The sequence below is a fragment of the Alligator sinensis genome, unplaced genomic scaffold, assembly GCF_000455745.1.
Source record: "Alligator sinensis unplaced genomic scaffold, ASM45574v1 scaffold720_1, whole genome shotgun sequence".
Lineage (NCBI taxonomy): Eukaryota > Metazoa > Chordata > Crocodylia > Alligatoridae > Alligator > Alligator sinensis.
In genome coordinates, this window is record NW_005842026.1 from 1,447,160 (window position 1) to 1,459,100 (window position 11,941).

The window sequence follows — 11,941 nt, forward strand, 5'->3', positions numbered from 1 at the left end:
AGGGGGTTAGATGAGCATCTAGCTGGGTCATCTAGCCCCAGCCCTCTTTCCTGCCTATGCAGGGGGTCGGACTCGATGATCTATTGAGGTCCATTCCGACCCTAACATCTATGAATCTATGAATAAAAGAGCTGTAATTTACAACCAAGCTCTCCGATACCACCGAATTTGTACCAAGGAGAATACCCGTGATCGCCACCTCACTAATCTCAAAAGGGCTTTCACCCAGCAAAGACAATCCTCCAGAGAGAAAGATCATACTTTCAAAAGAGCCACCTGGATACCACACAAAGATTTGCTGTGCACAAAAAGAAAATCCCCATGAATCGCACACCATTAGTTATGACATACAGTAAAATCTTTGTTATCTGACATTGAAGTAACCGGAAATTCTATTAACTGGAATTTCTGGCCAGCTGGCCAGACAAGGCAGGGGGGGAAGGAAAGCTCGCACACAGTGGCTGCCACTGCCACCCACCACCCTGTGCTGCTGCTGCTCCACGTGCAGCCACTGCAACCACCACCCCTGCCGGGTTATTTCAGATAACTGGAATTTTTACATAACTGGCAATCCCCTTACCCCAGGGATGCCAGATAAAGATTTCACTGTACCATCCTTTCCTGGAACCTACATGGAAAATCCTCAAACAATTGCAACCCATACTAGAAGAAGACCCAATTCTTAAAGAGATCTTTCCAGAACCACCCATCCTAGCCTATAAACAAGCACCAAACCTCACTAACCCCATTACCAGAAGCAAACTTCTTATGACCCAAACTAACCAAAATGAATCCAAACCCTGCCAGGACAAGAAATGCAAAACCTGCCAACACATCTCCACCACCCCCACAATAACTACACCCCGCAACAGAACCATCACCATTCCTGGATCTTATACCTGCACCTCCAGAAATATCATCCAGTGCTCCAAATGCCCTGATGGAAAATATGTAGGAGAAACCAAACAACAATTGTGTAACAGAACAAACGCACACCAAGAATCCATCAAAGACAAAAAAATCCAATTGCCTATGGGTGCATACTTCTCACAAAACAATCCCTCCCTCTCTGATCTCTCAGTTCTAATCCTCAAAGGGAACTTACAAAACACCTTTTGTAGATGAGCCTACGAACTTCATTTCATAAATCTAGTGGATATAAAAGATAATGGACTTAATATAGGCATGGGATTTATGACATATTACAAGCTTCCTCCATCTGATTCACCAGGTACCTGCCTGAGCTTACCATCTGCATTTTTTCTCCCCCTTCCCCTCTCTCGTCCTATCTTTAACCATTGTCTTCCAAACTTCCACCTATTTACATTTTCATAGACTTCTTGTCACACTTTTAGCTCCTTTTCTACCTTGGAGATCTCAGAACAATAGCAGAGTTTCCCAATGTCTGAAGAAGGGCGCTTGTGCCCGAAAGCTTACAAAGACCTGTTCCCCAACTATTTAGTTGGTCTAATAAAAGATATCACATCTAACCAAAGAATCCTGCCTGCCCCTCTTCCAAGGAACTTCACTGCAGCAATTCTTGGATTCAAGTGATTTAGGCACCCCATTTTCAAAATGGACTTAGGGGTACATTCTCAAAAGTACTTAGATGCCTAAAGATGAGGACAGGCACCTCCTGGCATTTACAATATCCAGCGTTGTTCAGGCACTTTTGAAAATCTCAGCGATTTCAGTGGGAGCTGGATACATAAATAACTGAGCCTTTTAGGCATCTACACGCCTTTAAAAACTTGGCCGTGAGGGCTCTAATATTCAATAATTTTTAATGACATTAAGAAAATTCCAAACAATGAGAGCTCCAACTTCATCCCATAAAGGCAACATGAAGTTTAACCTAGCTAGATTAGTTCCGACAACAATGAAGCTAGGCTGTACAAGCCCACTGAGGTGGCTCACTATGTCGAGGCTACAGTTACAACAGTTACTATAGTCTAGACTTAGTCTTTAGTCACTTTGGAAAATTGGACTTTTATGTTCTTAATATTTTACCTATAGACTTTTCATCACTAGACTGCCCAACCTGGTCAGCATTAATTAAAAAATAGCAGCTGATGTCTGTTCAGTTATCTATATGATAGGAGTTTGGCAGTTCCCCATTTATCACCAGCAAAACACAGAAAAAACATCTGTTTACTGATATGTATAGAAAAGTCCAGCAGTGCTGAGCAAGCAAAAACCTGTCAAATCTTAGTAAGCACAAAAATTGTACCTTGGTATGAGGATAATCTTGCAACTGAAATCTTTCCCGAAAGAATTGTTTTAAGGATCATATTGTTCTTAGTCAGAAAAATCCCCCTGTATTTAAAGGAAGGTTTAAAAACTTGTAAGTTGTATGACCACCTTTCTTGAGGTTCTAAACACCTTGTAGAGACAGAATATATAAAAAATAGTTTCTTAGAGCATTATTCTTAGATTACTAGAGCTGGGAAGCAAGAGTTTGTGATACAAGTCTTTAAACTATAATGAAAATGATGAGCTTGTTGCTCTCAAACCCTGCCTCCTCAAAGTGGAAGAGAGAGAATATTGACCTATTGAAGCTGGACCAATGTGCAGCCAAGAGTGCAAAAGTCATAGAGAGAGAAGAACAAGTAAAGAGGGGTAGGGGGTGGGTGGCTAAATCTGTAGCCAACTGATGAGGTCACTGTCTTCAGAAGGGAGAATCTTGGGTGCTGATACCTGCTTTTAGAGTTAGTACTACTTTTTATCCAGTGACTGGCTAATATAAAATGCATAAAACACCCTGACAACAAGGATCAGAACCCAGTCTACTCCTCACTGAGGAGTTCATTTATCACTTGCCTATGGAGTCAGACTCCCAGTTTGCTTGTCCTCTTTCTGACCCCATGACTCTAGCACTCTTGGCTGCTGAGTACCCAAATTTCATCAGTTGTAAAGTAGTCCTCCTCCACTGATTATTATGTAGCCACATATGGAAGGGCATACCCTGGGAAGGTGGATCTGGGCCCCCATGAGTGAAGAAGGAATGCAAATCCCACTTCCTGAGTCAGGGCCAGCTTTAGGGAAAATGCAACCCTGGGTAAAGTTGTATTTTGCTGCGCTTTCTTTAAGTATGTAGTACTATTAGCAAAGCTTCAGAAGTAAAGCCTTGTAGCTGCTGGGCTGGATTGGGAGACTTGCTTGCCCATGGTATCCTCCAGTGGTTGCTAAGTAGGGGAAGGGGAGAGCAGGGGTAGGGGAATGGGAGGGCTCATCTTTTACTAGCCAAAAAGCAAAGAAGATGGTGAGCAGTGCCAGGCAAGTACCCACAACAATGAGCAGCAGGAACATGAGGAGTGGGCGCTGCTGACTCATGCAGTAGTAGGACTCAGAGCCAGTCATGGGTGCAGGGTGGTGGGCACTGCTCACAGCCAGCCTGCTTCACCCTGTCCTGCTTCCTCATCATCTCCAAGCTCCACAGCTGGCCAGCCCTCCCCAAGTCAAAGGCACTGCTGCAGGCAGAGGCAGAGGCAGGTGGCCAGCAGCAGTGATGAGAGAAAATATTACGTGGGGGGAGTGGGGATGTTGGGGGCTGTGCAGGATGGGGTGCAGGGGGGGGCACAGCGCTGCCCCTCCCTGCCGCAGGGCCATTGTAGGTCCAGTGTGCGGGAGGGGCACTGGGCATGGAGTGGCATGGCACTGTAACGTCAGGGCATGGCAGTAGCACTGGAGCAATGGAGCCATGTTTGAGGAGGTTAAGGCCTGTTAGTCCCGGCCTTCCATCTCCTATGACAGCCAGGAGTGAAGAGTGCAATTCAGCAGGGAGGTAGACATGGGCTCTGTGTGTGTGCGAGTGTGTGCACAGAGCCCCACTGATCATGGCACTTTGGGCAGGCACCCACATCACCCACCTGTAAGGCTGGCCCTGTCCTGGGTAAGTTCTCTGTGGCTTTAGGCTATTATGTATGTGAGTAGGAATATGGTGGTGCTCTGGATCCCAAGTGGATGGAAGTGCCTGATCCCCAGTGAAAGGAGTGGAGGGAGGGAAGCAGTTCAGCCATATCCCTGCATGCAATGTTTCCTTTGGCTATCCCTAGGCATCCCCTTGCTCATGCCCAGATGCTGTAGATAGCCCTTTTGAGGTGCCTAACTCTTCTTATTGACCTTCTGTAGAGTCTAATCATCTGTCCCCTTTCCTTATGAATCATTATCCTGGGGCAAGGAAGTTTCAGGTCCTTGCTCTGGTTTTACATTAATACTGAGATCAGAATTTGGTCCTGTGTTGTTAAGGGAAATGGAGATAAATTATTTACCTTGTCTAAGAGACGATGGACATCTGGAATATCCTACTGGTAAAGGCTGCTGCTGCAGAAGAAATATGATGTCCCAACTTTTGGAAAAGAAGAAGGAAGAGCTTCAGAGGCACTAATACTTTTTTGTTCTTAACTGAATCATGCAAGCATTCTCTAGTATTCAGTATCTAGGTGTACACACATCTCCAGGACAACCACTAATAAATAATTTCAAATGTTGTTCACCAGAGCACCCCAAGGGAAGACAAGGAATATGGTCGCAAACTCCTGCAAGACCATTTTAGGCTGGACATAAGGAAAAACTTCTTCACTGTCCAAGTCACCAAGGCCTGTAATAAACTCCCCCCAGAGGTGGTGCAAGCACCTACTCTGGACACTTTCAAGAAACATTTGGATGCCTATCTTGCTGGGATCCTTTGACCCTAGCTGACTTCCTGCCCCTTGGGCCGGGGGGCTGGACCTGATGATCTTATGAGGTCCCTTCCAGCCCTGATGACTATGAGATCTATGAAATATAGATGCAGAATACAATAATACATCTGGTCTGTAAATAGTTGTTTTTTATTTATTTCATACATATGTTTTGAAAAAGGCCTGCAGCAAAACCTTTTGTTTATTTATTACTGCTTATAATGTGAATATAATAGTATCAGCTGATCTACACATCAACTTGCAATAAAATAATGAAATTAGTTTTCATTCACATTTTTGTTAGTTCAGAATAAATGTCTGGACACTTATTTCTGAATAATGGTGCCTTATTTGATTGATTGGATGACAGTACTCAAAGATAGCAGTTTGGATAATCATGTTCCAAATGTAGTCATCAGTAGTTCAGTGTCAAAATCAGAGAAGGTATCAAGTGCAGCTCTCCAGGAGGTCTGTGTAGGCCTAGTACTGTTTATTACCTTCATTAATGAATGGAACTGAATTTGCAGATGACACCAAACTAGTTGGGGAAGCAAATAGTTTAGAAAACAGGATTAGAATTCAAACAACATTAAAAAATGAAATAGGGAAAATGGTCTGAAATAAGTGGCATGAAATTCAACATGCAAAAAGTACAAAGTGCTGCACTTTAGAAGGAGCAATCATATGCACAATACAAAATACAGAATGACCAGCTAGGCTGCAGTACTGCAGAAAAGGACCTAGAGGTTATGTTGATTTACAAGCTGAATGAATCACCAATGTAATATTGTTGCAGGGGAAAAAAGGATAGCAATACACTGGAATGTTTAACAGGAGTGTCATGCACCAGTCATGTGAAGACTCCTCTACTCCGTTCAGCACTGTGAAGCCTGACCTAAAATATTGGGTCCAGTTCAGGCAGCACATGTTACACAGGAGGACAAACTGGGTAGTTAAGCACTCGAACAGATAACACAGAAAAAGTTGTGGAAAAATTCACTGGAAATTTGTAAGTGCAGGTTAGATCAATATTTGTCTGAGCTGGTTTAGATGGGGACAATCCTGCCTTGAGCAGGGGTTGGACTGGATAACCTTTTGAGTTCCCTTCCAATGCCCATTTTTCTATGGTTTTCCTTAAGGGGTAAAAAACTCAACAGGGCTCTTTTATTCTGAAACACGTGTCTACATATATACTAGTACCCAATAACAAAGATGTATATTGAAGCAGAATTATTTATTTTGGTGTAATTTGGTCTCCATACCCGCTGATACCCTTATACAAACATTATAAACAACAGTATAACAAATTTAGAAAAATATTGTTGAAGGCCTTCCATATAATCAGAACTATTTACTGTAATGTTTTCCCATCTATAATATTCACAGTACATAGTTCAGAAATATAATTCTATATCCTTACTATGCAGCAGATCATCTATTATTTGACTCAACAGTCTTCCAATCTTTTCTTTCTGTCATGTTTCTACTTTGGGTAGCAACTCAAAATACTCTTCTTTTAAGGAGACAGTGTCAAAATAATAAACAGTCTACTGGTATATCCAAATCTGTACTGCTAACAACCCCTTATATTATTAAAATGGAAAAAAAAGCAACCTTTTGTTTTTAGTTAAAATTCCTGGTACTACCACAAACCTATTTTCTTTGGGTTTCTAACATTGCAGAAAAATACTTATTTAAAAGAATTCCTGCTTTGGATCAACAAAAATTAATTAAGCATTTGAGCATGATGCTCAAATTGGGGCTTATATCAGAAATGGCCATTCAAAATGTGGCCAGATGCTGCAAAAATAGCACACATATCTTCCTCTGTAATAAAAGGCAGAATCCACCATTCAAACCTAGATTGTTTTTGTTAGAGGCATGCGGAGAAGGAGCGTGCAACTGAAATTGCCAGGTCAGTAGGTGAGCATGCCCAGTTATAAAGATCATGTTCCTTGACCATTAGGTCCCATTCCATCTCATGATGGGTTTTTGAGCTTTTTCACACATTTTCCAGTAGCCAGAATTGAGAGACAAACTTGCCTCTAGCTTCCTTTTCACCTGTGGGTTCTGTGGAGTCCGCCAATTTATAAAGCTTTTGGGACTGATTTGGATGAAAGGCACTGTATAAATTAACTAGTACCACCATCAGACAGGCTTTCAGAAATGGGTACCTACAATCATACCCACAAAATTTACATCAACACCCCATTTGTATGTAACCAGGAAGCTTTACCCGAATCTAAATTAAAATCTATTACATTTTAATGTAGGTGAACAAGTTATCAAAGTATTAAACCAATCTCCTATTGATGTCTCTTATTTTAGTTCAGAAATACAAGGGTATTAAAAGGAATGAAGCAAAATATTTTCAATTCTTGTATTTTGTAGTTGAAAGAAAAAGTACTATTGGAAGTTCTGTAAAGCATTAGTCTTGTTTAAATGCTCTAATATAAAAGCCACAAAATGAGTCCCCAAAAATACATAGTCATGTTATAATGACTCTTCAGAGTAAAATTAAAATAACCCTTATCCCTTTTATCACTATACTAGCAATTCATTAATCTTCTGTTCAAAAAATATTTCTAATACATGATCTAGCATGGGCACATCATCACTAGTGGAGTCATAGTTTCTAAATCTGAGGTGTTTTTTCAAAGTTAATTGCATGTGTTGTATTTTTTCTCTCAGTCTCAGAGTTCTATTTGTACATGTACTGTACAATGACATAAAACAGAAAAACAACAACTGACAGGCACTGTAGGACTGCAGTAATTAATTTAAAATAAGGCTGATTTGTTCTACTTCTTCTTTCCCTGAGGCCAATAACTGGGAGCTAGTTATACTGCAATTCAAGAAGCCAGAGGAAAAACACCTGTTGCATGATTACTCCCTATTAAAATGTAATGAATAATTCAACATGAATAATTTAAACAGCAGTATTGTTATCTTGCTTCTACCTTCTTAAGTGCGTGTATGGCTGAAGAAAGACAGGATCAAGTCAACCCAATACATTGATTGTAGTCTTCAGGTTACTCATATGTGCTACTTTCTTCCACCTTACGTTCTGTTTTGACTCTGCTTGTCTCTGCCATTGAAGCAGTAGATAAAAGGCCTGTGGTACTGTACTTCTTCACATGAATTATGCTTCATAAATTCTGCCTCTTCTATGCTTAATGTAATATCACACATGAGCCCAAATCTAAACCCCCAGACTGAGCAGGGTCTTCAGGATTGATACCCATATGTGCTGTGGGGAAATAAAAACTCTAAGTTTTTATAATAATAAACTCTAATAAAAAGAAATCTAAGGGCCCTACAAACTTTGGGAAATCTGATGCTGGATACTGCTGTGTTTAGGACCTCATCTTTAAAAAGAGTGGTCTTTCTCTTGGAAGATAGCATTTGTCTCATAATGTAATTCCTACTCATTTCAATTCCAATCACAACCAAATCCTGGTTTCTTTAAAGTCAGTTGCAAAAGTCCCACTTGCTTTAACTGGTCATGAGATGCTGCCTGTGCAGTTGTTACTGCACACTCATTTAGTGCTTGCATAACAAAGTACTAGGTGACTGTGCAGTAACTGGAGTTACTGCGCAGTAGTATCCTGGCATGGCTGCCTAGTGATGCTTACTGCACAGTAGCTCATTAATACTGCACAGTAGACGTCACATCACAGTTCACGCCCAGCAATGCTACTGTGCAGTAGTAACCAGCTACTGTGCAGTAAGCATCTCATGTAGATGCAGCCGGTGATACTTATAATTCTGATCCAACTCCCATTGAAGTCAATAGGGCTAGGGACAGAAGTTGCACATAAACCGGTTTAAGTGGCCAGAAACTGGTTTAAACTTCCAACAGAACAGAGGTGCAGTGCACATAAACCAGTTTCAAAATGGCTGAAACTGGTTTAAGATAAACCTAGTTGAATGTAGTATCAAACTTAAATGATTTGGGTCAAACTGGTTTATGAAACTTCTGTCCCAGACCCCTTCCTGGTTCAAGTTAAATCATAGTCCCCCAGCATCCCAGAATGTTTTGCAGCCCTGGGCTGGGCTGGGCTGTCTGCTCCAGAGAGCAGGGACAGCCCCCCGCCTCTGGTGCAGCCCTGGGCTGGGCTGGGCTGTCTGCTCCAGAGAGCAGGGCTGGCCCCACCCCTCTGTTCCCTAGCTGGAGTAGTGAGGACTGGCTGACAAAGTTGGGGAGGAGGGGAGAGTGGGGGCAAGCAAGCCCAACTAGGGAGGCAGCCCAGTCTAGAGAGTGGGGACTGCCCCACAACCAAACCCCAGCTGGGGTCTAGGGCCAGGGAGGGGGGTTAAAAACCCCTCCTTCCACTCAAATTTACTGCTGGCTGCAAATGTGGAGTACAAATCCCAAAGGCACCTAGAAACAGGAAGAGGCAGTGATGACCAACCCTACAGAGTCCTGCTGCTCTGATTTTGGATTGCAAATCCAAGCGATCTTGGGGGCAGCAAGAAGAGGGAGTGAACACACAGCCAGAGAGCTGTGCTCTAGTACCCCCTACCTTCTGGCCTGAGCCACTGCAGGCATGTGGCTACATTTCCCGATTCAAATGTAAATGTCTGTTCACGTCTGTTTCAATTTAATCTGTGCATCTTAAACTAACCTGCAAAGACTGAAAAGACTGCTCCCCAGCAGAGACACATGGGTTCATGCCCATTGTGCCTGAGGAGCTGAAGACCTGGACCCAAACCCCCCAGCAAAGAGCCAGGAGGTAAGAGCTGGGCCATGAGAGAGGGCAGGTGAGTGCAGGGGCACTCGTAGGTGCTGAGGGAGTGTGTGTGTGCACATGCATGTGTGCATGTGGGGCCATGCTGGGCGGGATGCGCTGGCTGTGTAGAGCCTGGGAGGGGAATGCCTTCTCTGGGTCCCTACTTAGCTGAGACCCCCAGGGAGCCCTGTGACTGAAGCCGTATGAACAGAGTGCACAAACAGACATGGCCCGACTAACGCATGGCAGTTCGCGCGGAAGAACATGCAGAAGGGCCCACAGAAGGCGCCCAGAGGCCTGGTCTGAGCACGTGGCCTGAGCCCAGAGGCCTAAAGAGCAGGTGCTGCTGAGACCAAGTAAGTATGAGAAGGACCTCACAGCCATGGCAGTGACTCACCATGCCCATCAGCTTCAGCTTCTCCGCACTGAGACCACCACCCAGATAGAGCCTGCAGCCCTGGCTCTGGACTGGAGGTGCTGCCTGGTGTGGCAGTGGCTGCTGACACCGGAGCACAGGAGCACCCCCACTTGTGGGATGTGCTCCTTGGTGTAGTCCCTGGAGGGCTGAGTGTGGGAGCTTGAGGAGGAGGTATACTAGCTACCCACCATCAGGGCTCATGAAGACTACATAGACAACTACTGCCAAGTCCTACTCCAGGGAAACGGAGTAGAGAGGATGAATGTGGAGAAGAAGGGGGAGGAGGAGGCCATGAAGAAGACTGGCCACAAAGATCCCCCCAGAGCTACCTGGAAAATAGTCATATCTGGATCCAGAGCATGCAGAGCTAGGGCCACTCCTCCCCTAGCACTGCACAACAAGTACACTCTCCTCACTATGCAGGAGGAGTCTCCAGCAGAGACACAGGAGAAGGAGGTAAGTATTCAGGAGGTAAGTATTCCCACCCCGAGGAGGAGATGCCAGGTGGTGGTGGGGGGGGACTCTCTCCTGAGACGCATGGAAGGACCAATCTGACGTCTGGAACCCTTAATCCAAGAGGTCTCCTGCCCCCTGGGGCCCACATCCAAGACCGTGCAGAGAGGATCCCCAACCTCATCCATCCCTCCAACTATTACCCCATGCTCCTCATCCATGTGGGCAAGAACAACATGGCCAGGGGTAACCCTGACCAAGTCATGAGTGACTACAGGGCTCTGGGGGCTGGGATCAAGAGACTAGGGGTTCAAGTAGTTTTCTGTGCTCCCTGTTGCAGGCCGCAGACCCAGGAGAGAAGGCTGTATGGAAGAAGTCAACAGATGCCTCACACGGTGGTGCTACCATGAGGGGTTCAGTTCCCCTGACCACAGCATGCACTTCAGAGAGAGAGGACTTCTAGGATGAGATGGCATTCACCTCATGCGGAGAGGTAAGGCCCTGTTCTCAGCCAGGATGGCTGATCTGCTGGATAGGGCTTGAAACTGACTTTGCTGCAGGATGGGGAAACTCCAAGTGGAGCGTGCCCCGGGACTGGCACACAGGAAAGCTCTGTTGTGGAGGATACTAGTACAACTGTTTTTGAAAATGCTAACCAAACAGTTCTCCCACAGCATCTCAAGAAAATGAGGGTGTCAGTTGAGGGCCTCAGCTGCCTGTACACCAATGCCAGGAGCATGGGGAATAAGCAGGAGGAGGTAGCCCTCCTGCTCTCTAGTGGGAAATATGACCTGATAGGGATCACAGAGACCTGGTCGGACTCCTTGCATGTTTCATAGTAGCTACGGTCAGGAGGGACCTGAACAGATCATCTAGCCTGACCCCCTGCCACAGGCAGGAATGAATGCTGGGTTCACAAGACCCCAAATAGGTGATCAACCTCCTCTTGAATTTGCCCGAGGTAGGGGCGAGGAACACTTCCCTGGGAAGTTGGTTCCAGATTTTGGCCACCCTAACTGTAAAATATTGCCTCCTGATCGCTAACCTAAACCTACTCTCCATCAGTTTATGACCATTGTTCCTTGTCACCCCCAGTGGTGCTGGGGAGAAAAGGGCTCTACCTATTTGCTGTTGATCTCCCCTGATGAGCTTGTAGGCAGCCACCAGGTCCCCCCTCAGCCTCCTCTTGCCGAGGCTGAACAGGTTCAGATCCCTCAGTCTCTCCTCATAGGGCCTGTCCTGCTGCCCTCTCACCAAGTGGGTGGCCCTCCTCTGAACCCTCTCCAGGCTGGCCACACCCCTTTTGAAGTGCAGCGCCCAGTACATGACGCAGTACTCCAACTGCAGCCTGACCAAAGTCGAATAGAGGGGGAGGATCACCTCTCTGGACCGGCTTGAGATGCACATTTGGATGCATGACAAGGTATGGCTGGCCTTGCTGACTGTGGTCTGGCATTGACGGCTCATGTTCATCTTGGAGCCAATAATGACTCCAAGATCGCTTTCCACCTCTGTGCTTTCAAGAAGGGAACTCCCCAGCCTGTATGTATGCTATGGATTCCTTCTCCCAAGGTGCAGCACCCTGCATTTGTCTATGTTGAACCCCATCCTATTCTCATCTGCCCACTTTTGTAGTCTGTCTAAATCTAGTTGCA

The 11,941-nt window shown here is 45.0% G+C and overlaps 1 long non-coding RNA gene across 1 annotated transcript in view; it reads right to left on the minus strand.

Moving 5' to 3' along the window:
- The window catches only part of LOC112550072, a 58,269-nt gene that overhangs the window by 44,223 nt on the left and 2,105 nt on the right, over positions 1–11,941 (minus strand). The window contains exon 2 of the long non-coding RNA XR_003093735.1: positions 4,272–4,348. This is a non-coding gene — a long non-coding RNA (uncharacterized LOC112550072). The remainder of the gene's footprint in view (positions 1–4,271; positions 4,349–11,941) is intronic.